Consider the following 27,302-nt stretch of genomic DNA (forward strand, 5'->3'; position numbering starts at 1 on the left):
TATTTATGCAAGGGGGCGACCTGGTGGGAAGCCAATGAGAGCGGTAGATGATTTAGATTCCCTACTGAATAACATTGGCAGAGAAAAATGTGTAATGGTGGCAGGGGATTTTAACTGCTCATTTGAACCGTTTCCCAATCTGGATAATGGGGGATATGGGGAAGTTGATCAAATTTGGAATATTCCCCATCTATCTATCCCACCTGTCAAAAAAGTAACAGAGGCTGCTATGCAGTGGTTAGGTCTTTGTCTTGAATGGGATCTACGAGCAGCGAATGGAAGGACAAAATCAGATTTGATGGGAAAAGTTACATTTGACAATTCCCTTCATTCTAGCCGTATTGATTATTTCCTAATAAGGCTAGAGTTTTGGAATTTACTGGAGGATATGGAAATAGTCACAAGACCAGAAAACGATCACAATCCTCTGGTAATAAACCTATTAATGAATGGGGATTCGCTTATGGATACTGTAACCAATTTTGTTACTGCCGAGGCTGTTCTTACGAACGACTGTAGAAGGGTACGCTGGGCTAGGTTCTTATATAATTCCACCATTATTGATAAGGTTACAGATGAGGTTCTAGCAGCTACAAATCTGATGGTGCCCATAGTAAACGAAGGCACATCATTGGATCAAATTGGGATGATCCATGAGTCTCTTTTTAACAAAATTAAAACTTTTTTTATTGAACCTGCAAAAAGAAGAAAAAATGGCCCAGCTAAAACCGGAGCGAAATGGTATAATAAGACATGCCGCCTTGCCCATAGCTCCTTGATAGCTGCTAATAAATCCAAGTCAGCTATTGATATAAAACTAGAAAGGGTTAATTACAAGAAGGTGCTTAAAGAGGCAAAAACTAACTGGGATGAACAGCGCTGGTTAGATTTATATCTTGCAAGTACTTCCACTAACCAACAAAAATTCTGGGAGGTTGTTAAATGGGGAGGGACTGGGGACCAGCAAGTTCCTGTCAACCATGTCCCTGCAGAGCAATGGGTCAAGCATTACGCGGCACAGTTTAGTAACACGGAACGGATCTCCCTTATTACTAGGGAAGATACCAGTGTACTGACTGTGGTGCCCCCACTAGACCAGATTGTTTTTACTGAAATGGAAGCCATTATAGCTTTAAAACAAGTGCAGAATGGTAAAGCCCCTGGAATGGACTGTGTCCCTGCGGACCTTTTTAAGTTTGCCCAAGCACACTGGGTCCCTTATATAACCACCTTAGCGAATGCCATAGCCAGAGGGGCTAGGATACCAAACTCGTGGAAAGGGGCGGAGATTCTACCCATGTACAAAACAGGGGATAGAACTGATGCGGGAAACTATCGACCCATCAGCCTCATCGACGCCCTTCAAAAGGTAATCGCCAGAATGCTGCTAGGAAAAATCCAGCTCTGGATGACAGAAGCCGACATCCTGTCTCCTTTGCAGGCTGGTTTCAGGGCTAATATTAGCACAGTTGACCAAATACTTAGATTTGTTATGATCTACTGGAAAACTGTGTTTTTGAGAGGAGGCACTATATTTGCAGCATTTGTGGATCTCAAATCTGCGTTTGATTTGGTCCCCAGAGGAAAGATGTGGGCAGCTCTGAGAAGGATGGGTGTTCCAACTGCACTCCTAGAACTTACCATCAGGATGCATGAGGGAAATTTCGCCAGAGTCAGATGGGGTCGCCAGGGTCAGGTTACAGACTCCTTCCCCGTGACCCGTGGAGTGAGACAGGGCTGTGTCCTGGCCCCTACCCTATTCATACTTTTTATCAACCAGGTGGTTAAGTTCCTCTCAGCTACCCCCACTGATGCACCAACACTGGGCGGGACCAAATTTCCCCTTTTAATCTTCGCTGATGACACCCTAATTCTGGCTAAAACTCAGAAGGGTCTTCAGGTGGCTATTAATAAATTTGTGGACTTTTGTAATGAAAATGACCTTGAAATTAATATTTCTAAAACCAAGTTCATGGTCCTGACAAAAAATAAACCACTGAGGGGCCATGTAACGATGAATGGGTCTAGCCTAGAACAGGTTGAAGTCATGATATACCTAGGTGTTACAATGGGCTATCGGTTACGCTGGAAAGAACAAATAGCGGCGCTCAGTTTGAAATGTGCTCGTTTGTCTGGTTGTTTAGTGAAGGAGCAACGGTGTTCTTTGACCAAAAGAGTTTTACCTGCGCTTAAAATTTATAGCGCCAAAATTAGCTCAGCCATACTATACGGTGCTGACATATGGGGGTGTGTGGATTTGGCTGTCCTTGATAGGATCCAGAATAAATTCTTTCGAAATTTAGTCAGTCTTCCTCCCTCAACGCCAGCACTACCACTCATGATGGATATGGGCTTTTATTCTATTAAACATCAAGCCCATTATAGGATGGTGGCGTTATGGAGACGCATATGGTCTACCCCGGAACTTGCCATGTTTGCCCAGGAGATACAGGATGTAAGAGTGCAACAGGGGACAGGTGAAATACCATGGTTTAAGCTAATTAGTAATACTCTCACTGGAATGGGCCTTCCTTTGCTTTGGTCCGAGCCGGGCTCTCACATCTTTCCCTCAAAGAAAGATTTTAAACTTCTCTTTTGGTCCATGGTAAAAGAAGAACACGTTGCGCTTTCGGAGAAACCTAACCTGACAGGTCTGTTTTTGATTCACAAAGTAGTTCCACACACAGAGACCTATTGGGATGTAATCCTTAAAAGCTTAGACAGGAAACTTTACCATCAGTTTCGTATAGGTACACTGCCATTAAGGGATTTTACTAGTGGTTGGCAGAAGTCGGAGTCCACTTCTCGTCCCTGTTGTACTGAAAGCAAAGAATCAATAGGTCATTTTCTATTTGTATGTACTGCTTACCACGAGCCACGCCATAAGTGGCTGAAGCCAATATGTAATAGATTAAACACCCGGGTGAGCAGAGAAGCATTGATCATCCTGAGATTTAACACATCCGAATGGTTATCCATAAGACTGGCTAAATTCCTTGGGTGGGCCTGGTTAATTAGAACTAGATATGCTCGTAGCACTTTGAGCTGAAATATCAAAACAGTCTGTTTGCCTATTATATTTGGACAGTATTGATGAATTGTCTTTTTCATATACAAATGTTTTAAAAAAATTTTATAGACGTCTTCCTATGTATATTTAATTGAGCTTTTTTAAACAAATTTCTCCTTGTCTGTTTAAAATTTTCATGATTTTGTTATATGGTTTGTATTACTATGTATGTCTTTTATGAAGAAAATTCGAAATAAAGACGTTAAAAACTGAACTGACCTAGTGGACATCCTACTAACAGCGGCAGTGAAAATCATACTAACAAACTGGAAAAATACGGCCAAAGCAACCTTCAAAAATTGGATAAACTGGGTCACCTTCCTTAGAGGCGCAGACAACATCACCGGCAAATTCTCGAAGGAACACAATGGCAAGAATGACATGTGGGAAGCCCTGGAAGCACACCTAGAGACACGCCAAACCTGACCAGCTCAGAACAGACCCCCCCCCCCCCTTCACCCTTCTTCTCTTTGTATCTCTCACACCAGGGGGCGCAGTATACTCAATGTATAATGTATAGTGTGTAACCATGACGCAACATATAGTGTACAACCAAGATGCAAGTAGCCCAACTCAACTGTAACCTCCCCTTTTTTTGCATTACTCCGTACTGTATATATCTTCTGATATACACATTTTATAATAAAAAAAAATTCTAAAGAAAAAAAAAAGAAAAGAAAACCATTTTGAGAATGTTGGGGTTTGTTTAGGGTTTGGCAGAATGGGAGAACTACACTAAATAAACAGTTACCTGTCTGGCCCATTGCCTCTTTTAGAGTTGTGCAATTGCCATGTTTCTGATGAAGAAGTCTTAGTTGACTCTGCTGGTAGAAACACTTGACGCAGTGATCTGTCCACCGAAGGACTGCAGTGTCACAGTGGCGATCGCTATGCTGGATATACAGCGGGGACATCAGTGACTGATTTTCCCTGAACCAGCCTGCATGAGATGGGTGGCGGTTCAGGGCAGGCAAACAATGGCCCTGACCTGCAGGGAGAATACTCTTGATTATTATTATTATCATTATTATTATTATTTTTCTGAAGCAAACGTTTGGAGATGGTCTAAAAAAAATACAAAAGAATACAGAGGGCACACTGTCCTTGTTTGCACCAGGTAAAAACAGGACACTCTGTCCAAATATGACGAATGCACTGTCCTCAGGACAGCTGCAAACTTGTGCCACCCTGAGGGCAGCACATCCAGTGAAGTACCGAGCAGCTGCTTCAAAGCCGGTCCGTGTTTCTCTGTGCAGGCGGCGACCAGCTTGCACCTTGAAGAATCGAGAGAGAGGACCCTGCAGGTGGGTGCATTGAGTGACTGCACTAGCTAGCAGGGGGATGTCTGTAGGGTCCATGAGTCCCCTTTCCCCTCTAGAGGGCTGGCACTCAGGGGGCGCCCTGTCAGCGAGCTACCTTTTTGTAGTGCCCTGTCAGTGTGCCTCCTAAGGGCAAGTTGCCTCTGCACCTGTGTCGTTAATATGGTGCAGGTGCAGAGGCAAAGCAATTACCTCATTTGCATGGGACTTCGACCCCATGCCAATGATGGAACACCCTCTCAATATAGCACTTGTGCTACATGTGCACCAGCGCTATCAGTATTACAGAAGGGACCGCACAAGTGTCTGACACCCCTTCTGTAATGCTATAGTCCCTGGGGGTGCAAAAAGTAGGTGTGCACGGTCCCAGGTGCCTTATCGGGCTTCATTTGTGCCATTTGTGCTTCCACTGCATAAGATGACATGCTGAAGACATAAAGATCCCTAAAAGGAAATCAGGGAATTCTAACTATGCAAGCTGTTCTCTGCCAGGGGAGAGTAGACAAGGACCTCTTCTGAGTTGGTAGGCTGGCAGACTACCTGCCCTTTATTGCTGTCACATTTGAACTGTTTAGGTGATCTGCCTGAGTATCTTTCCACAAAAGAATAATTTGCTCCTAAAATAGATTTACTGCATCTCAATTCTGTTGCATGGCAATAATGTAGTAATCGGTGACTGCAATACAATCTGATAACCATTGGCTCTATGGCAGATCTGATGACTATATCAAAATGAATACAATTTGTATAAACCTGTCAAATATCATGATGAACTCTATAGGTCCTAAGATGTACAAGAAAACGTGAAATTGTTATTTGGATGGAATTACCTTAAACATAGGAAATTAGAATACTTTAAGAAGCATTACAAATATTGAATATAAGAATCAAATGGTGACAATCATATAGTGTACAAGGTATGGACAGGTGTTACTGCACTTCAAACGAAGAGAAATGGGCCACAAAAGGAATAAGGAATTGAATGCTTTGTGCGATTACTAATCATTATTCAGGTAATTTTTGTTATCTGCGATTTACTGCATTCATTATGTTTATAGAAAATGACGTTTAAGTATGTTTATATATGATTATGTTATCACATAATGTTTCATTCTTTTCTAAATGGTATTAACATGTGCTGAAAATGTGTGTTTTTTATATGTTCCTGTGCTTATTTTCGAAAAAACATAAACGGTGCCTTTATGCAAAAACAATCATTTGCATTTCACATTGCATTTTAAAATAGTCATACATTTCTGGTAGCATGTTTAACATTGTAGGGAAGTATTAAAGGTTTTGCTGTGTCATACTTATGAACCATTTATGGTTCGTTCACTGCTCAATCAATGAGTGTAATTGAACTTATCTATTTCTAGGTAGGGGTTTATTTTGGCCTGTGTGGTGCTGTGTATCTGAGGTTCATGCTGATTCTGCCTACGCTCTTTCACCTGATTTCTTTGCACATAAGTAGTAATAACTAGTACACGCCACGCCCCTTGGGTGACGGACCCACTCCTGTTTGAGATATAGTCATGCAGTCACATACAATTATTGTTTCATTACCATTTGTGAACTTTAGCCAGGGAGAAGCCAAACATTTTATGCCGTATTAAGGTTCACCCTACTTTCCCCGACTCACAAATCCTTTAATTTTGAACTTATCTTCTTCTTTCCAATGATTTACTTATTTGTTATATAAATCTTCAGACTAGGTGTTCATGGTGCCCACTCTTTCACCTTTCAGTGTCTAACACATCATTAAAATACCCCAGAACACTAAATGCAATTGTTATTCTATTGAAGTGAACATTAAAAAAAACACGTACATGTGGATGACATTTTCTTCCTTTCAATGGCAACAATGTTTACTGGTGTTAAACAATTCTGTTTGGGATTCCTACTATCGGTAAATCCGCTTCCGTCAGGCACCACATAACCTAGACACAACCAAAAACATCCTTTCGCCCGTCCAGGAGCCACTCCGATAAATGGAACCATAAAAAGAAGACACCCCCCTACTCCTGTCAAACCAAAGCAAACAAGATGGCGGAAGAGGCCCACCTGAAAAACTGTGGGGTGCATGTACTGGAATGAGGAGGGGTAATTGAAGTAAGATACATTTCTGGTAGGTAAATTGGTGCATTACTTCCTCAACCATTTCTCATACTGGTCCTTATTTAATTGAGTATATTCAAGACCAGTGAGCAGAAGCTCTCATCCCAGACAAAGCAGCCAAACCCCAGAACCATTGCAACACATCTACTCTAACAATGATTATGGCACTAAATGAGTAAGTTCACGTGGGAAGGAAAAAAACATCTGTTGGTACTCTGGTCACAAAGTCCAAGGATTGAGGGGCTGAGAAAAAAGAAAGGGAGAATTGGTTCCTGATCCTGATGATAAGATGAAAAGAGGACACTACGTTATTTTGGGATCCCAGAAACAAGCACAGCCTAACCTGTCAAGAAAGGCATGCAAGTAAGGAGAAACTCAAATATTCTGTGAGTGCATGTGATGGCAAAAAGGAAGAAATACGTAAGTGACAAGATCCAAAGGCCCCCTTTACATAGGTTCAGAGAAGGGCTCCTGCAAAGTGTGGACACCAGAGCCAAGTCCCAGTGTGGAGCGAGAGATTTAAAAGGAGGCGTTGCCACTGTTCAGCTGTCCCCTGCATTTTGGCTATCTTTGCATTATACAAATATCACATACAAACATACCTACATACAGTGTAATAAAGGGCAAATTCCTTCAGGAGATGGATACCCAAATACCCCATGACAGAAAGGGCATGCCACAGGCCTTAGACAGCATTAACAGCCATCCACTGAAAATGGAGGGTAGAAATCACCAGAACCAGATTGAAACCATCTTGCAGCAATTGTAAAAAGCACAGCGCCTATAGCTACAGGGGTCCATTGCATGTTTCACATATTAAAAGGAAAAAGAAACCCAGAGACACTCATATGAGCTCCAGGTTAAACCCTTGCAAGTCTCCTGAATAGAAGTTTCCACAGCAGAAGAAAGACCTAACTCCGGAAGCACTGTCTTCACAACCTCTGAGTACTTAGGTGAAACCACTGGCAAGCTATCTATGAGATAAGACAGGGGTCTCCAAACCGGTCCTGGAGGGCCGGATCCATGCCAGATTTTTTGGATATCCCCATTGAGATACACGTAGTAATTTTAAAAATCTGGCATGGATCCGGCCCTCCAGGACCGGTTTGTAGACCCCTGAGATAAGAGAACCCCCTTAGAAGATTCCATTTTCGGGTAAGAACCATGTGTTGAAGAAAGGCAAACAACCTTGTGCGAGGCCCGCAAGAGTCAAACAGGAATAAAAGGGAAGACTCCTGCCATCTACCTACAAATCCAAACCAACTGCTTGCCTCACAAGAGGAAAGGACAGGAACACATAAAAATAAAGTGGCAGCCATGTTGAGGGTTGGAAACATCTTTGACCTGGGTACAACTACAGAAGAGAGCAGGTCCAGTCCTTCAGGGCTCCTCTGAGGTCACAGACAGCAGGTACAGTCCTTTTCCGATCTTCCTCAGGTCTAGAGTGTTCTGAAGTGGGTTGCTGGGGATGTCACATTTATGCCTGGCATGAGCTAGTGGGTGGGAATGACTCCTGGGCACACCACAACAAATAAGGTAAACATTCTTGGGTTAAATTCTACCCACTTTGACAATTTTGAAGATGGCAAATGTCTTCAGCCACACTCAACTTGGCCTCTGAAGACTGTGGAGTATGTGGGAAGTGTACTATGGTCATCCTTGTCTCCTTCCCATCTAACAGCAACATCTAGTTTGAAGCAGCCACAGTACCCTCAACAAACCCTAGACAGAAATCTGGTAGAACAAAGAAGGGGTTTCCAACAACCAGACAGTGGATACACAAGAATTGTTTTGGAATTATGTTTCCCTTCCTTTCAAGTGTGCCCCCAATATTAAATGCAAAAACTCAGAGACAGAAGTCTAATAGGACAAAGTAGGATTTATCAACAAACAGGCAGTGGATACAAAAGAAATATCTTGGTATCCTCTTCTCTGCCTTTTAAGTACACCCCAAGGTGTGATATGTAAACCCAACAGACCTGTCAAGCAGGATTTGACACTATAATGTAAAAAAGGATGATCACAGTGCCCACAGAGCACATTTGGTAAGGTTCAAAGAAGTCATCTCTGCCCATTCAGGTCAGCCCATTGTTTGCTTCTGGAAGGATTTTCACATCTCTTTCACAACTAATAAATTGCTAAAACGTGGTCGGAGAAGTTTGAGAGCAAATGCAAATTAGCCTCCAGGAAATTCAGGCAGGTGAAAAAAAGTTACTTCTCCTTAATATTTATAAAAAATCTGACTTCGCCATTAATTTAGATTTTTAATAACTTTTAAAAATAATTGCTTAAATATTTTTCCATCTAGTCCTATCCCTGAGATACTGTATGAAGATTTGCAATCTATACTCTGGTTTTCCACATAGGACAATTAGGCCTGCCACAGTAAAACAAAATAGCTTTTTGTGCTAGTCACTGTAAGCATATGTTAACATTAAATATCTAGATGTCAGACTTTTAAATTCTATGGAACCTGCTTGTGGGCTACAAGGACAACATAGGGGTAACTTATCAATATTTAAAAGGGAGGTTTTGACTTGTCAAAGCTTTTTTTTTCCCGACAGGTTGAAATGCAGTTTTTACACTGCTCCAGTTAGGCTTCACATGGCAGGCATAACGCCTGCTGTAGTGGCACTGTCACATTAGTGGGTGGCACAATAGGTGCTGCAGTCTACAAGTGGCATTTAACTTCCAGGCCCTAGGTACACCTTGTACCATATACTAGGGACGTATAGGTAAGCTAAATATACCAAATACAAACATGTCAATTCAACCATGTTTATAGAGGGAGCACAGGCACTTTACTACTGCTTTCTAGGGGTAAAGCGCACAGAGTTCTAAAGACAGCAAAATATCAGGCCCATCAAAAGGCATGGTTACAGAGTGATTATGCAGAAAAGTTGGATTTCCCATATTTGCCCTTCATTTTTTTGAGGTTTTTGTCAGGGCTTGCTTCTATTGCTAGCTGACCACTTGCTAACTGATTTCAGCCTTAAGGTAGTCCCACAACAGCATTCCAATAGAGGTGCAAGGACACACCTAAACATCTAATAAAAGAATGGTGAGACAAAAATACTCTTGTGGGCTGATTGCGAAGGATAGGCTGATTGCATAGACTGGTTTAGAATCATAGTCATTGCTCAGTCTCTCTGTGGGTATAAAAAACTCGACTACCTCTCAAAAAAACTGGGTAAAAAAGGAAAGAGTATGAAAAAATAAATCACAATACATATAGGAAAATAAGGACACCTGAAATACAAGATAAAATACGCATGCAGAGAGGACATTTCCCACAATGGGAAAGTGTGGTGTATCCCATCCAAGGGGAAAGAGGTAGTAATAAGAGCTGATGTCGACCATGATTCCAGCTCTGATCCACATGACACCAAGGAGCAGGAGGCCCTTCATACAGCAGCAGACAGAATATAATACAAAAAGATCCAAACAAAACATGGACACCAGCAAAGAAACGTTCTTGGAGCAAGGACAAACATGAAAAGGGAAATGACTAGGGAGAAAACAAGAAAGGTGGGGTAAGGCAAGGCTGTGTGAACCTATCTAAAGTGTGAGTGGAAGCCACTACAAACTAGGTTTTTGTCAGGTTTGGAGACATGCACAGTGCAGTTCAGTATGTGCTCTACAACTATTGATATGGAACCTGGTGAAAAATACCCAATGATGAAGCATGTCACCCAATAGTCGGGTGAGTGAGGGTAATACAAATATTTTTGTTTATTTTTTTCACGTTTCACTTCACTTTAAACACTTTTGTTTAGTTTTGTTCTTGACAGTCATTCCTTTGTTGTTGGCTATATTCAGACAGGGGTAGAGGAGTGTCCCTTGAACCCTTTCTCTCTTGTTGTTGATATATGAATATGAATACGCCTCCACAGTGGCAGATGTCTCAGTGTGCCCTTCGTGGATCAATCTTAGATGGAAATCTAGACAATGGTCCAATATGTGATTGACAGTGTCTCAAGCCAATGGCTGAATGTTCTGGACCTACCTAACTAGCCTGACCCAGAGCCAGTTAAACCAAGCATCTTCCTATTCCTGTGTTATTCTGCTGTGCTGATCATTTTTAATTCACAATATAATCATAATTTCAAAGTATATTTAGTATTCCAATTTCATCAAGAAATATTTGATCAGAATTGGATATGGAAATCCTGCTTCTAGTCTAAAACATTCAGGCTATTTCAGCAGACAGCTTTTACTGATCCTTGGATAGACTTTCAATTTGTTGCTACCAGCATTCACCAAAATGAGAAAAGATGATCACAACAATATCTCATAAAAATTATTGCACACTTTAAGAAATATCAGTACTGTAAATATTAGTAACTGAAAATGCAGTACTTTATTGTAAATGCATAGCTCACATTTCTGAAATGGCAATGTAACTTTGTATATCAAAGTTGCACAGATTATGTAGTTCAGAAATAATTTTCACATTCCTCGGACCAGTTGCCCGACCCCTACGGTTTATGTTTGCCTCAAATTAAACCTTTATGTTTGTTCCCACCATGGTCATCTTCTTTTACATTACAAGACTTAAGGTGCAAATGGGGACGCTGAGCTCATTCTTTATACAGACAAGCCCCAGATTAATAGTGCCCTCCTCACATGAACAGTGTCTGCAGGGGAAACTGACACTGTTATTTATATCTTGTTTTCTTTTTTCTTGCGTGGTGGAGTAGTGATGACCTAGTTTGCACTGAGGAGCCAGAGGGAGTGAGGCTTCATACTGTGCTGTCACAGGAAGAGCAACTGCACACTCAGCTGACACAGGAGGAAGCACAACCAACAGACGAAGCTAAAACCGCAATATAACCTCAGGCTAGGCTGCCACAGCATGAGGACTTGGAAAGTATGCACACAATATAGAAAAGTAAGACTTATAGAAGGAATTCACGGGAAAGTATTAGCCATTGTTAAATCACCACAGAGATACAGGTCACAAGTCCCACAATGGGAGTGCTTGGGCACACACATACACTATTGTTCACACTGTTATTAATGTTCACAAGATATTGAGGTTGGGAAAAGTGCCTATTTATATACCACTAAATCTGTGGTTACCCATACTTTTATTTGATTCAGAGGGCATTTTACAAAAGATCTTCTTTCTTCCACACTGACTTTCATTTGGAAGCCACAAATGCAGAGAAATCCAATTGATAATAACTAATGTTCTACAATTCTGTGCTTCCACATGTTTCCTGATAAAAACGGTTCCCATCTTGGGTAGCTGGGCCTTGCGCCTGCGAGCAAAAATGCCCAAAAAGCCCGACCTGTAGAAATCCCATTTCACCCAGCAAAAGCAATGTTTTTTACGATGCGAGTAGCTGTGAAAGTTGAGCCCTAGGTCAGCACCCACCCAGAGAAACCGCAGACATATTCTGAAAACTAGAAACGCTGTGGAATTTAGTGCGGTGTGACCCCACAGTTTTTTTTTACCCAGAGCCCTTACAAACCTCAAACTAAGGCTAAAAACATTCACTTTCATCACATTTCTGTGAGAGCATTCCGATACATCTCCCAATACAAAGAGTACCCCACTTGTGTGGGTGGGCCATGTATCCGTGACAGGAAAGGGCCCAAAGCCTAAAATGGACAGGTCAAATATTACCACTCAAACCCGAGCATTTTCTTGCAATTTGGGTGGCTGCAGTATATGGGTTCAGGTTCAGTTGGCACCGAGGGAAGTCTACTAATCCACACAGGAGCCAATGGGGAGAAATAGGGACAGGGTAGCCCCCCACTCAACACGTTTCAATAACAACAACCCTGTACCCAGGACGTTTTCTTATCACACAGTTACTTCTATTTACTGCTTTTAAATTTCACTGGGAAAGCACAAAGTCAACATCCAGTGCCACAACCCCTACACATAGAAATGGGTGTGTTATCAGTGTTACGTCCAACTTTCAACTAAAAATAAGGAATCTCCAGATGGAATTCAATGAGACAGTCACACAGAGCAATAAAAAAATGTCTGCAACCTTGGAGCAGTACATTCACCCACACTCAATCTCCTGTGAAAGAATGTGTGAAGAAGAGAATGACACCTCACGGGCGAGAGACTGACTGCTGTGAATCCCCGTACGATCGAGGAAAACGACAGCCGGGAAAAGCGCTCTAACAATAGATAGAGGTCTGCTTCGTTGTCTACCCCATCAAGCTGGTATGAGAAGACGTGGCTAGATGAGGTCCCAGAGTTAAGGTGTCCTACATTGGTGCAGTGACCATATGGTGAGCCCTGACGAATCTGCTAGAAGTTGCAAAGGCAGTGAAACATGTTGGCGGTAGGTATTGGTATGCGGAACTAAGCTACCATTCCTTTTTAATTCATCAGATCGCACCTAAATTAAAGAATAAAGGTGTATGTATGGTGTGCCTGTTGATTTTAATTCTTTCTGTGTCACGACAAGGAGTGAACGTCTTTACTCCTTTTTTTGCACCATATCCTTCACATTTTTTGTTTTTAACCTTTGGACACTTTCTTTTTCGTTATGAATGGAATGACTACCAATGATGAGAAAGGGGTTATAATTTGGTAACATCTCCCATCCACCCCGAGGGTGTTGCGCCCGTGAGGTGTCATTCTCTTCTTCATACATTCTTTCACAGGAGATTGAGTGTGGGTGAATGTGCTGCTCCAAGGCTGCAGACATTTTTTTATTGCTCTGTGTGACTGTCTCATTGAATTCCATCTGGAGATTCCTTATTTTTAGTTGAAAGTTGGACGTAACACTTATAACACATCCATTTCTATGTGTAGGGGTTGTGGCACTGGATGTTGACTTTGTGCTTTCCCGAGGAAATTTAAAAGCAGTAAATAGAAGTAACTGTGTGATAAGAAAACGTCCTGGGTACAGGGTTGTTGTTATTGAACCGAGGGAAGTCTACCAAACGCTGACATTCCTGTCAGCTAAATTCCCAGGGGAGTTCAGAATGGTGGGACTTCTGTGGATATCACCACATTTCCTTAGCCAGAAGCTCTTGCAAACTACACACTTTAGTTAAAAACATGCATTTTCCTCATAGTTCTGTGAGGAAAAGTTCTTGATTCTGCAGGTGTTCACAAATGTCGTACAACCCTGCATTTCCATAAGTCCCCTGATACAAATGGTACCCAGTTGTGTGGGTGGGCCCTGTACCCACGATAGGAAAGGCCCGGTAAACAATATAGATCAAATGTTTCCACTAAAAAGGAACACTTTTTTGTTCACCTTCTATTTTTATGATGGAAACTTCTGTAATCTGGAGGATCCACAAAATTCTTACCACCCAGCATTCCCCCAATTGTCCTGTTTAAAATGCTACCCAACTGGTGTGGCTGGGACTAGTGCATTTGATAGGGATGGATCGTTCAAGGGACACGAGGAGTTCTTGTGAAGGGTGGTAGGAATTTTGTGGATCCCTGCCGATTCCCGAACTTTAGTTCATAGAAATGTGAGGAAAATTGAGACTTACCCCCACTCTACTGGCCTATATGTAAAAACACCCAAAAGAATTGAAATTTTCTCTCACTTACCATAGGGATAGAGATCCTTTGGTTCCCAGGGGAGCAGCCAGACTGTTGAGGCTTTAGGGGTAGGAAAGGGCATGATGTCAGGATGGGGGAGATCCCACCCTATTATTTTATAAAAAAATATTTCTGGCTTCCAGAGAGCTTTCTGCTCCCCTGTGGGGCAAATTGGGTAAAATCCTGCTCTGTTTGATTGGCCCAAATGTGAAAACCCTCATGTCTAGTGGGATTTCTGCCCCTCTATCCCAGAGTCAGATTAGGGGCAAGCTCCCCAAACAGGGCATACATTCTATCTGCCCAGAAGGGGGGACAGAAAAAATCTATGGCCCCTTTTGGGGAGGGATTATGGCCTGATGCTAGAGTGGGTCAACCCCATCCTTTTTTTATTAAAGATTTATAAGAAATTTGTGAATTATAGTGGTCTTTATTGCCATTTTAGTGTAGGAGCATGTCTCAATGCCAGGGTGGGATGCTCTACTCATTTGTCTTGCCCAAATGTAAAGTTCTTGGTGTCTGGTGGGCTTTCTGCCCCACTGGGGCTAAACTGGGGATAATCTACCTCTTTGCCCGGGGGGGGGGGGGGGGGGGGCGGATGGGCAGAAAGGGAGGGGCTGCCCCTTTTGGGGTGGGGTATGGCCCAGTGCCAGGGTAATATGCCCGCCTTTGTTTTGACCAAATGTAAAGCCTCCGTTCTCTAGTGGGCTTTCAACCCCTGGGAGCAGATTATGACCAATCAGGACAAACCTCCCATTTGCCTCCGAGGGAGGGCAGAGAGACTCTATTGCCTCTTTTGTGTTGGGAGAATGGCTTGATGCCAATGTTGCCCGCTCCCATCCTTTTGCTGGTTTTGCCATCATTTTTAAATCATTGGTGTCTAGTGGACTTTCTGCCTCCAGTGGGAAAAATGGATGAAGACTCCTATATAATCCCAGTATGACAGAACAACTTAATTTCCTCTTTTGGAGTTGGGGCATGGCCCAATGCCAGGGTTGGATTCTCTGAACCTTTTAAATTCAGGTGTCTTGTGGGCTTTCTACCACCCGAGGGCAGATTAAGGGCAACCTCCCCAATCAGGAAAACCTCCTACTGCATGGCAAGGGGCAGAAAGACTCCATTGCCTCTCGTTGTGTGGGGGTGTGGCCCAGTGGCAGGGATGGGTCACCCCATCCCTGTTTGTTTTGGCACCATTTTGAAACCCCTGATGTCTAGTGGACTTTCTACTCTCCCAGGGGATAAACCATCCATCCATCTATCCATCCACGGGGGGGGGGGGGGTAGAAATACTTTGTTGCCCCATTTAGGTTAGTCTTATGGCATATGCCAGGGTGGGCTGTCCCCACCCGCTGTATTTTTTATGGGTTCCCAGGAGTCTGGTGTACTTTCTACCTAATGGTGAGCAGATTGGGAGCCAACCACTCAATGGGGGCAAACTCCGTAGTTGACCTTGCGGTAGGACCTAATGACTGTAATGCCTCCTTTTGATCTGCTTTTCAGAGCGGGGCAGAAAGACTGTATTAGCCCCTTTAGGGATGGGGACACAGTCTTATAGCAGGGTGGGCTGTCACCATCCCTTTGTTTATTTTTTAGTTAGAACAATCCCTACTTCTGCTGGACTTTCTACCCTTCTCCCCAGGTTGGCAGATTGGGGTAAAATGCCCCAAATGTGCCTCACAGTGGGGCCTGAAAGAGTGTAATGCCCCCTTTTGGGTGTAAGGGCATGGTCTATGCCTTGCTGCCTCCAGCACTTTGTTTATTTTTCAATAAGTACAATACCTGGCATCTGGCGGGTTTCCTCCACACCCCCCGGGTTGCATATTGTGGGTAGACCCTCCAATCACCCTCGAAGGGGCTGAAAGACAGTAATCCCCCCTTTGGCGGCAGAGGCATTTCCTTATGCCTAGGTGGTCCATCAACACACCTTTGTTTTTATAATTTATTTCCTAGGCGTCTAGTGGGCTCTCTACTACCTGAGCCAGCAGTTTGAGGGTAAACACCCCTATCCAGCCAGAAAGACAGAAAATGCCTAAGGGTGGGAGGTAGCACAGCCCTTGCCCAAGGAACTGCTACCCAAATAATTAGGGGCCAGATGTATCAAGCTAAATTGTGATCGCAAATGCTGAAATTCGCAGAATATCAACAATTGCGATTGCAATTTTAGCTGAGTGCAATGTAGGAAAATAAAACCTACTGGACAATTAAGGAATCGCAAAATTTGTGATTCTCTAATTTGCGCATGCATTTAGAGAATCGCTAGTTGCAATTCCCTAAATGCTATTCCAGTAGCCATCGCAAATTGAGATAGTGCTGTAAAGAATCGCAAATTACCACCAACTTCAAGTTGGTGTTAATTTGTGATTTCCTCGAAAAAAGCACATTTTAGCTTTTTTCAAAGTGCCATGTGGCACACATACATGCCCTTAAGGCATGTATGTGCACCACATGTGCACACATGCACATTTCAGGGATGCAATAGGGTGTCCTTTTGGAACCTTTGCTCCCTTGAAATTGCGTGCGCAATTTGCGAGTACCTATTGGGTACTCGCAAATTGCGCACGCAATTCCCATTCAATCCTATGGGCCTTTTGACCTTTAAAAATGAATGGGAAGCCATTCCTTCTTTGTGGCTTGCAATTTTCCAGTCACAAATAAGGAATGCGTAGGAATCGGTATTTAAAATGCGAAACCTACCTACATAGCAGTTTGCGAGTACTTAATAGCGATTCGCAAAAAATCATTATTAAGGACTCGCAAACCTGTTCTTTCATACATGTGCCCCAAAGTCCCTAGTGTCTACTGGAAGCACCAGGCAATCACATCCTGCGGTACCTTGCAGGGAACTTTTTGCACAATCCCATTCTAGTGCAGATAAGAATGGGGCTGTTTTAACTCCCTTCATACTCGCAGGGAAACCAGGAAGTCCGTTACTGGATGCCGGTACAGCAAATGACGTAATTGCATCACTGACGCAATTGTGTAATTTGCAGTACCATCACACCTCTGGGTTGGAGAGGGAGAGTCTCCCGCTCCGACCTATGGTGATATGTATCAGGGGCAATGGACCAGCACACTGCAGCTGCTGCTCTGGTAACAGGTGCTTTGAAGTGACCAAATACATCCATAGCACCCAAAAACATGCCTATTTTAAGCTCCGCTATTGTCCTATTTCAAGCAATGCAGCAGTCCTTGCCATAAGACGCTCACCATTGTTGCGCGCCACTGAAATGTTCTTAAACAAATGTTTATTTACAATAGGAGCAAATGAAATGTTATCTAATAATGATGTGGAACAGCACAAAGCCCAGCAACAGCCACTGACGCAGTAAATTCAGTATGCTAAAAGCATTTTCAGTCAACGTAGGAGGTTCATGAGCAACCAGAACGATGGACAGCGTATCTCAACATACTTACAGACTCGACCGCACAGTAAGCAATGGCAGCACTCTTGATTGATATGAAGATTGACATGGAAGGCACCTGCAAACCACTGAAAACCCAGCAATGCATTGATAGTACCACCACTGCTCTTGTCTCCCCAGTATACCACACACCTGAAGGACCGATCTTGACACTCCATCCTCTCCAATAGGAGTCCATTATAGATAATGACGCTTTTGATAATTATTCCAAAAACATCAGCGCAATGGGGAAGCCTTTAAAACAAAAAAAGTGGAGAAGTGAGACATTTTAGGGAGTAACAAAGGTCCTGCATAAGAGAATCCCAGAACAGAGGTTAGTGGGAATGGGATACATGGTACCACTACCACAAATGTGTCCTCAGTAACACTATTTTACTTCCAATTTGAAGGCTACCCTCAGAGGAGAATCTTCGTATTTCCGGTGGGTGAGAGTTCCAGATCTTTGGCGCAGAGCCGGAGAAAGCTGGTTGACACATTCTCTTTTTGCAAAAGATCTGAAGTTTCAGGAGGAGAGATTTAGCACTATGAGACGGTATGCCCCCTCCGGATATTTCTAGCTTTTGCGCTAGATAACTGGGGGTTTTGAAGTGGAGGGCTTTGTGAGATAGACAGGCAATCTGTATCTGAATTAAAGCTTCATAGGGCAACCACTGATGGGGAAATACTGGCACCTTCCCAGGAGCAAATGAATGAAACTCATCAGACATAGCAGGATTGCTCAGAAACAGAGTGACATTTATTTATTGGTACCAAAATCATGCATCATTGCTAATTAGCAAGGAAGAAGTCAGATTTGCCACCTTAGGGGCTCTTAGACTGCTTCCTCCCAGAGTGACAAGTTTCTAGGTGTTATATACATTGAGTAATGCCATGTCAGCGGAACTAGAATAAGGCACCAAGCCAAATATGACTAACATGGATGTGCAATGTCTGCACCATGCAAATTATAAACAGCCATGTATGGACAGACCCGAAAGGCTGGCTCAGCACTGTGTAAGCAACTTGCACAACCAGATTAAGAAATATCATGTAGTCAGGACAAGCAAAGTGACCTCTAAGGGGGTATAGAATAGCTTGTTGAAACTTGTCTAGTCAAGGTCAGATAGGAAGCCCTTTTGAGCTCCAGGCCTCATGTTATTGTGAAATATCTAATCATGATATCTTTTAAAGTGCATACATATGAATTTGTATGGATATTCATATATATTTAGTAACAACCACCCCTCTTCTATCCTCTCCGTCCTCTTCCTGGCTTCTGTGAAAGCAGAAAGCACCCATGCTTCCTAAGATAATCGTTCCAAGCGCAGTGGTTCGCTACTTTGAGGGGGAGTGTGAGCCTGGGCATGTGCTCCACCAGGCTGCAAGGCAGTGTGGGTGGAGAACATGAATAGTGCGCATGACATTTTGGCCGGCCCGAGACAGACGGCCAAAATGCCATGCACAATTAGGACGTGCCAACCACTCCTCCCCCGTCTCTAAACAGCCCACCACCACTCAACCCCCAACCAAGCCAGTATGTTGAAATAAAATGATAATAACGTTGTTATTATCATTTTATTTTTTCATTTTTATTTGCTCACTCAGTGAGCAGTGGGGCGACGCTCCTCTGCCTTAGTGGTGGAGCAACCATTGGGTACAACAAGCCAGTATATAAACATACCATCCCTAAGCAACTTTGACCTTTTCAGAAGATATTGCTTATTTCTTCACAGAGTTGAGAGGATTCCTTTCTACGATTTTCTCAGGCCTCTCAAAGTAAAGCTGAACTGTGCTTATTACATCTTCCTTATAGTGGTAGAACAAGTCTCAGTATTGTCGTGGCACTATGTGTACATGCTTAAAAGTTGCCAAAAGGATACATCAATGGTGAAGTGTTGGGTCCCAGGGTACTGACACGTTGAAAAGAGCAGTTGCAGTGCACAAATATATCCTCAGACAAATCACCTATATGACTTTAATTTTTTGCTTCTATCGTTCCATGTCTAACTTTCATCTATATCTTCGCCTCTCATTATTTCACCACAATTGCCACTCTCTCATATCACCCGGTCTCTCATGTTGTCAACGTCTCTCTTACCAACATCTGTCTTTAAGTTCCCCTCTCATCTTCATTGTTGTTCTATTATCTCATTAGTTGCCAGCCTTTCTGTCACTATAATTTCTTACTGTCATTCTTTTTCTATCTTTCCCATTTGGCCTTCTTACAATCTACTTTGCTCCTTCTTCTCCCAGTTACCCTCTGAACTTCATATATATTCTCCTCCTACATCTCTGTTCCAGACATCCATTGATGCTCATATGTGTGCATTTCGTTCACATTCCTTTTGCAGGCTCCCTCAAAACCCACCCTCTCATTACCTCACATTTCTATTTCAGTCTTACTTCTGCCTTTATTTCTCTTTAGTTTATTTACACTTACTTATCCTTAATTGGCTCCATTTATTTTTCCCAGTTTGCCTCTCACCAATCATTGTCTCACTGCTATCTCTACCTATCCCTTGGTCTTCTCTACTTCTCCCAGTTTCCTTCTCACTTTCACCTTTCATCAAAGTCAAAGTCAAAAAGTTTATTTGTACTGGTACTCAACTGAGGACCACAAATATTTATCTACATGTTACAAATTTAAAAAATATTCAGTTTCTCAATACAAGGATAAAAACGATTTCAAAAATGTATACAAATTATAGCAGACGAATTCATTCGGGGGTTGTTTACACAGACTTATAAGGTCTCTCACCGTCAAGATTCTACTGGAACGATATATGGGCTCTAGAAATCTTGTGCGGGCTAAGATTACGTTCTGATTCGGACATACAGATAGGACATGCTCCAGAGTCTGATCGCCGCCTGCGCACAAAGTACATAAGGGAGATCCTCCCGGAAGCCATCTTGAAGTATATGAAAGTACGGGAAGGATGCCCAGTCGAAGCATAGCAATTGTTCTCTTTGCGCCGTGAGTCTTTCACCTTTCATTCCACCTCCATTCTCTGGTTTCCTCTCATTCACATCTCATAAGCTCTCATCTTTGTGCTAACAGTTCTCCCTAGCACCATTATTTCTATAATTTACCACTAATTATATCTCTAATTTCCCAAAAATTTCCTCTTATCATCTCACCATCATTGCTAAATGTTTCTTTCGCCTCTATCTTTTTACCTCTGTACTAGTCTCTCTTTCATATCCCATTCATTTTCCCACCACCTTTACTTCTCACATTTCCTGACCCCTTTCAGTTTCCTTTTCCTCCCTTCTCCTCTCATATCCTGTTACATTCCTGTTATTATTATTATTTAACATTTGTTAAGCGCATAGCTACCAGCAGGCTTCCCAGCACTAGTGACTACAGGCAGACAGTGGCAAGAGTTCTAGATCATATTCTGGAACAGCCTGGTCTTCAGTAGCTTACAAAAAGAGAAGTGATGGGCAGTTGAGGGAAGATGAAGATGAAGGGTGTTCCTGTCCATCTTGTCTTACCTCCTTATCCACCCTGCTCAGGATAGATAGCTCTATCACTCTTCTGTTGTCTGTCTCTCTCCTGCTGTCTTTTGGTCTCATTTTCATGGTCTCCAGTTCATACTCCTTTCCCATTTTCTGACTTTTCTCTTACTCTCTCAAACCTTTCTGCCCTCACTTTCTTTTTACAATCCATTAGTTCTTTCTCTTTCTTATTTCCTTTCTGTTTCAAACTTTTCTTCCTCATTTTGTATGTCTTGGTTCATGTTCCCATCCCTCACTTCTTCTACTTCTTATTGGCTCATGCTTTTACAGCCCCTTTATTTGCAAACTCCCACATTCTTTCTCTTTCTTTTTCCTAATTTCTTTCTTTCTTCCCCTTAGCTGTCTTTTCTTTTTCTTATTCTCTTCCCGTTTCAACCCTTGTTTTTTCTTTCCAATATATATGTTCCTCTTTTTATCCTTCGCACTTTTCTTGTACCATCCCTTTCTCTGTATTTTTGCTTCATTCTCTGATTCTCGCTCACTACCTTGTTTTCTTTCTCTCTCTCTGTCACTATAGCGTCAGGCCAGTAACTTCCATTTATAAGCCCAAGCAAGAGCACTGATCTTAAAGCTAAAAGAGTTAGTCTTCGCTACAACATTTGACACAGCCATTGCAAATGGAGCCAAAATGGAACATTTGCTTCAAGGAGCAGGCATAGCAAAGGAGGCACCATCAGAAACAAGAGGTTCAGAATGGGCAGGAGTGCAATACTCCCTCACACAGAGAACAGGTCTAGCAGAACAGTGTAAGCCACTCTAATACATACCACAGGCATGGTATATGCAGAGGTTTTTCATGCTTCACTCACATACAACAAATACAACATGGGTAGGAGTTCAAGGTTCGTGTGTGCAAATTGACACAAAGCAGGGCAAAGCCTTGGAAGGATATTTACTTTCTTACACAAAAGGTACATTGCACAGAAAAGTTGCCATTTTGTCTGCTCCAAAAGCTCTTTGCAATGCTTTGTGCCACTTTGTGTCAAGGTGGTGTTCCATGGCTGGAGCTTGGGCAGATCAGTGCAAGCACCCATCGTTTTGATGCAAAGCCCAACTTATAATTATAGGCAGTGATTTGAAACAATAATTAATGTCTCTTTGAGGATGCATCCAATCTGTCGAATGTTTTATAATTTGTCTAGGCAGAGGATTTTTTACTGGAAGGTTAAGCTATATTAGACATCACACACACACCTCTGGACTATGATGCAAACATTGTGCTTGGCACTAGGCAGCCTGTTTGTGCACCTGCACATGGGGTGTTTCTGTGGTGCTTTTTTACCCTTGTGCAACGCAACTCTGCAACTATGGCTACTGTGCTGTCTTGCATTCAGAGTTAGTGAATGTGCCCCAAAGAGAGCGTACAGAACAGGAAGCAGCCGTTCAGGCTTCTCAGACAGAAAACATTCAGCAAGGTAGTTTCCATGTTAGCATCCTGCTCACAGGAGGAGTAGAGCACACTGAGCCTCCCATCAAACGTCTCTGGCACTAAAGAGCCACACCACACAGGAGCTGTGCAAAGTTTATATCATAAACAGAAGATTTACAACTGAGGCAGCACTCGCGAAACCGCCTCTCACAGAAGAAAGGTCCATCCCTGGAAGCAGCAGTGCAAACCTCACTAGGAAAGCAGACGAGGTATGTGTGGGATCTGTCAGGCTCACCTGAGGTCTCCGCAGGGACGAGAGGCAGAAGATAGACAAATAGATCCCAACTTCCCTCTACCACCAGCCCCCCCAACAAAGTCAAAGCAGTACCAGTGAATAGGGGGAAGAGGGTAGTCAAAGGGAAGAAGAAGACAGAGGCAGGCCCAGCACACGTCCCACACCACCGTAGTGCCACTGGGATCCGGAGGAATTACTGTAAACAGAAGGCTGAATCAATAATTGAATACACTAAATGCAACAATGAAAATAGCTGTTGTTCTACATTATATTCTACCTGATAATCTCCCCTCTTCCACAAGAAATAAAGGGCGTAACTACATGTGGAACTTCCTAAACACAGACAAAAATAACAGTTAATATATACTTTCATTGATTCAGGGTTATACAATCATGAGGTGGCGTAATTGAGCAGCTTACCCCAAGCATATGAGGAACTTGAATGTAAGGCGGCAAAAAATAAGGAAAGAGCGAAGTAGTGGGTTGTTAACAGCACAACCCACTAGACAAAGCGAAAACCAAAATATGTAGCAGCTATTCAGTAGAGCCAAGCTGAGGGTGATAGGAGCAAGTGACTTTTCCAGCTAGCTTTGTGCTCTGAATATACAGCTATGCTCCTTGCCACAGGAGTCGATATAGCTGACCTTACGTTGCAGAAAATCATTGAACCTTCAATAATGCCAAGAATGTGCAATCGCACCAACAATGGTGAGAGTTCATAAGGAAAGGCAGAAGCTTAAATGCGCGAACCCAGAATGTGCCCCTACATAGCCAACATAAAGAACATCCACTGGGGAGCCACTGAAACTAGCACTAGCGTGTTACCGCCCAGACAAGGAGAACTCGGTAGTAGGGGCCAAGAGGAGCAGAGATGGGCCAAGGAAGATTCCCAAGCCACCAACAGGATTGACGATGGCAGGAGGGCGAGAAATCACAGCAGCTCTTCAGGAGTGACTGCTTAAGTGGACGCGACGCGCCCGCACCTGAAACGGTCAAACGGAGACTTGGAAGTAGCAGGGGTGACCCGCACTTGCAAAGGTCTAAGGAAAAAACAACTAGAATGCAAAGCCCTAGCTCTTCCATAACTTCTCGTTTTGTGCAGCCGAGGACTCCGCCCCCACCTCTCCACCTGTTGCCACACTAGACCGGGCCCAACCATGACAGGATCTCTACAGGCTTCTCTCACCAAACCTGATAACTACAGCATATGCGACAATTAGAAATACAAGTCTCTCTCACAAAGCAGATAGAGTAGACCGTGGCCAGCAGTGTCATGATGTAAGAGTATGGAAAGCGTTGCAGTCATATAGAATGTGATGACAAGTGATGACAGGTGAGAACAGAAATACGTGGTGTGCACTTAGCAGAGAACCGGGGCAGCAAGAGGATGATCATCATGATACTGTTCTTCCTGTGCTAGGGTTGAAACCTACAATAAATCTTAACCATCTCAACTGTGAGTGGAGTTTTCATTACAATTTTGTGGTGAACAATCCTAGCACCAAACCCTTGCATTGGCTGTTTTCACGTTTGTGCCTTATCGCAACGGCAAACAATCTCAGCGCTGTGGTTGACTCTACAGCAAGTCATTGGGGTCAAATGAATTTCGGTACATGGAAATTTGGCTCAAATGTTCGGTAGCTTATTACTCTCACGTACCGGCATCAGGAGCATTCTACAAGCGCTCCAGTCTCTCACACTAGAGTCTCACATCTGCAGCTTTACGGCAAGGCCATTCCTGTCAACGAGCGCTAGACACGTCATACAGCGTGTCACCTTGCGTGTCTCCAAGGCAGCTTTCAAGTCTGGCCATGTGGGTGAGCCAGGTTACCCTGCTGCAAGGGAGATTTTTTTGTCTTTGCTCCCTGCATTTATTTTTCAGAGCTTCGTGCCAGCATTACAGAGGTGTCTTGGTATTGGATGGCAGAGAGGTTGGGGATGGGGGAGTTAGCCCTTGACCCTGCTTTTGTGCGTCACTCACCCCCGGACTGCCACAATAGCGACGTGACCTGAGGTTAACTCCTCAGCCCCAGCCCTCGAAGCCCGCCCAGGTTCGGTCCCTGCCTGCTGCTGCTGTCATAGCGATTTGTTTGCATAGTGACTGTGACTTGTTTGCATACCCCCTCATTGGTTTGCCTGTGGCCCAGTACACAGTTGAGCCAGTTTTTGGTTTTGAACACACCCAGCTCTCTCCCGCTGGTCTTTCCAGCTCCTGTTTCACACTGATTTCCATCCCTGCCACCTCCCTGCCAGCTCTTCCCACCTCCCAGGACTACTTATGGAAGCTGCTGTGTGGCCGTGCCAAAGGCAAGCCCTCCTGCGCCTGTCCGCGACTGGACTGCACCCAGCGCCAGTAACCCTGGCTCTCCTGCAACCTATCGCTACACCGCTTCCGAGCTCCTAGCCCAGGCCCCCAGGGGCCACAACACCAACTGCTGCATAATTTCCTTGAGACACACGAAAGAACCCTTCATCTGTCACTGATGCTGGTTTACCTGCAGTACCAAACCCATCACCACACCCACACAGCCAACCCCCAACCCTTCAGAATAGCTCCATTGCTTGCTACTAAACGCCCTATTCCTCCGAAAATGTGCCACCAGATTTAGGATGCCATTACCACTGTCATCCCCGATGTGATGTTCATCAGCAAGACCAGGCTCACACTGTCCTCAACACCCAACATCGTGACCCCTACACCCCACGGCTACAAGGTGATACACAAGGACAGCACCAACAGACACGGAGGAGGCACCACCATAATCCACAAAGAGACCCTTCAATGCACCACCACTGAAGACAACACTTCATCAATCAGGGAACACCTCAATTTCCAAATCTGATTTGACACAAACACCACTATCAAAGGAACCCTTGCCTACAGACTCGCGGACCCCAGCCCATGTATTCTGCAATGCCTTACCCTATTTCCTTGCCCCCATGAAAATAGATTCCAAGCACTACATCTTCCTGAACAACCTCCACTTCCACCTCGACGACCCTAATGACATCAACTCCGCCAACCTCCTGGAAAGCATGAGCACCATAGGACTCATGCAACTGGTCACCAGCCCGACACACCGCGCAGGCCATACCATGGACACAATCTTCACAGCCAGTGACAGAATCAAATTCAGGCACATAACCAAACTTGCTGGACAGACCACAACATCGTCCAATTCACCATCACAGGAGAACCATGGACCACCCACACACCCTTTACTCTTGCTCGCCACAGATGGAGCAAAATCACCGAGATCCAATGAACTTCTGCCCTCAACAACACTAGATCCCATTCCACCAGCAACTTTGAGTTAGACGTCCTACACTTCTCAGATTAGATCTCCAACTGTGCAGACACTATTGTGCCCATGAAAATGGCCAGCACCATAAGACCCTGCAAATACGCCAGCTGTTTCACCCCCCAAACTATGGGTCTTCAAATGTGAGTCAAAGCCACTGGAGAGACATCTCAGAACCTCACCACATTCAAGTCTGCCCTCTGCAAATGCCACCATCGCCTCAAAGAGCCTAAAAGGATGCCCTAATCCCCCGCATTGAGGCCAGTGCCAGTCACACAAAAAAACTCTTTAGCAGCGTCAGAGAATTCTCTTGCCCATCAGCCACAGAGACCACGATTCATCCTTCCCAACCCCTTTGCGACTCCCTGGCGGACTACTTCCACAACAAGGTAGCAGACATCTAGAGCAACTTAGCCCCACAGCCAACTAACCTCAGCTACCTCCTGACACGCACCTACAGCTCCCACAGTCTCCTAACCGTTTGGACACTGCTCAACGCATTATTCACCACAGAGATCATGACCTCCATCGACTCTGGAGCACTTACAGACCCCTGCCCCCACCACGCCTCCAACCTGGGACAGGAGGAAATCAGCAACACACTCACCAACATCCTCAACTTATCCATCACCACGGCCACCTTCCCTGATGCCTCGAAACATGCAGAGGTGAAACCCTTCCTGAAGAAACCCCAAATCCAACCCCAGTGAGGTCAAGAAATACCACCCCCCGCCCCCCGAGGAGGAGCCAAGCCAGCATCCGAAATGGCCGCATAGCCGCTCGGCTCCGTGAGCCCTCACTCCCTGCACGCCCATCCTGCTGTTCGTTCTGAACTACAAAGGTATATTTGGATAATAGAAGGAGTGTGTTCACTTACCACCTGCTCCTGAGATTCCTCCGTGCTGTGAAACCGGAGAATTTCCCACCCATTGTTCAGCGGCCCGTGCGGTGACGAAGCCGGGGTGTCGATTGCGACGTGCAGCCGGCCGCGACTGCAGCAACAGCGGCCGCCTCTGGTGGTGAGGAGTCGGTCGGAGGGTGCCGTTGTCTTGGAGTGCCGCTGAAGGCAGCATCAGCCTGGTCCCTTGTCGAAGAGCCCTAGGGGCCTGAGAGGCACACGGGAGTCGAGGGGGGTGTGTGGCTTTTGGCCCCCCTCTTCGGACTCCGCGCCCGGACATCACCAAGGATCGCCCCAGAGACAGGCGGGCAGCCCCCAGGGAGTGGTAGGGTCTTTTGTTTAGCCTTTTGGTGACTCTCCCTGGGGAACCAGCCTCATAACTTTGTGTTCCGGGCAAACAATCAGTTGCGCCCTGTGCTGGGGCCGGTCCCGACAGTGAGGAGCAGAGGGACGGGGCCGAACTGACAAAGATGGCGACTGACGCCC

Source organism: Lissotriton vulgaris, chromosome 1_1 (assembly GCF_964263255.1).
Source record: "Lissotriton vulgaris chromosome 1_1, aLisVul1.2, whole genome shotgun sequence".
Lineage (NCBI taxonomy): Eukaryota > Metazoa > Chordata > Amphibia > Caudata > Salamandridae > Lissotriton > Lissotriton vulgaris.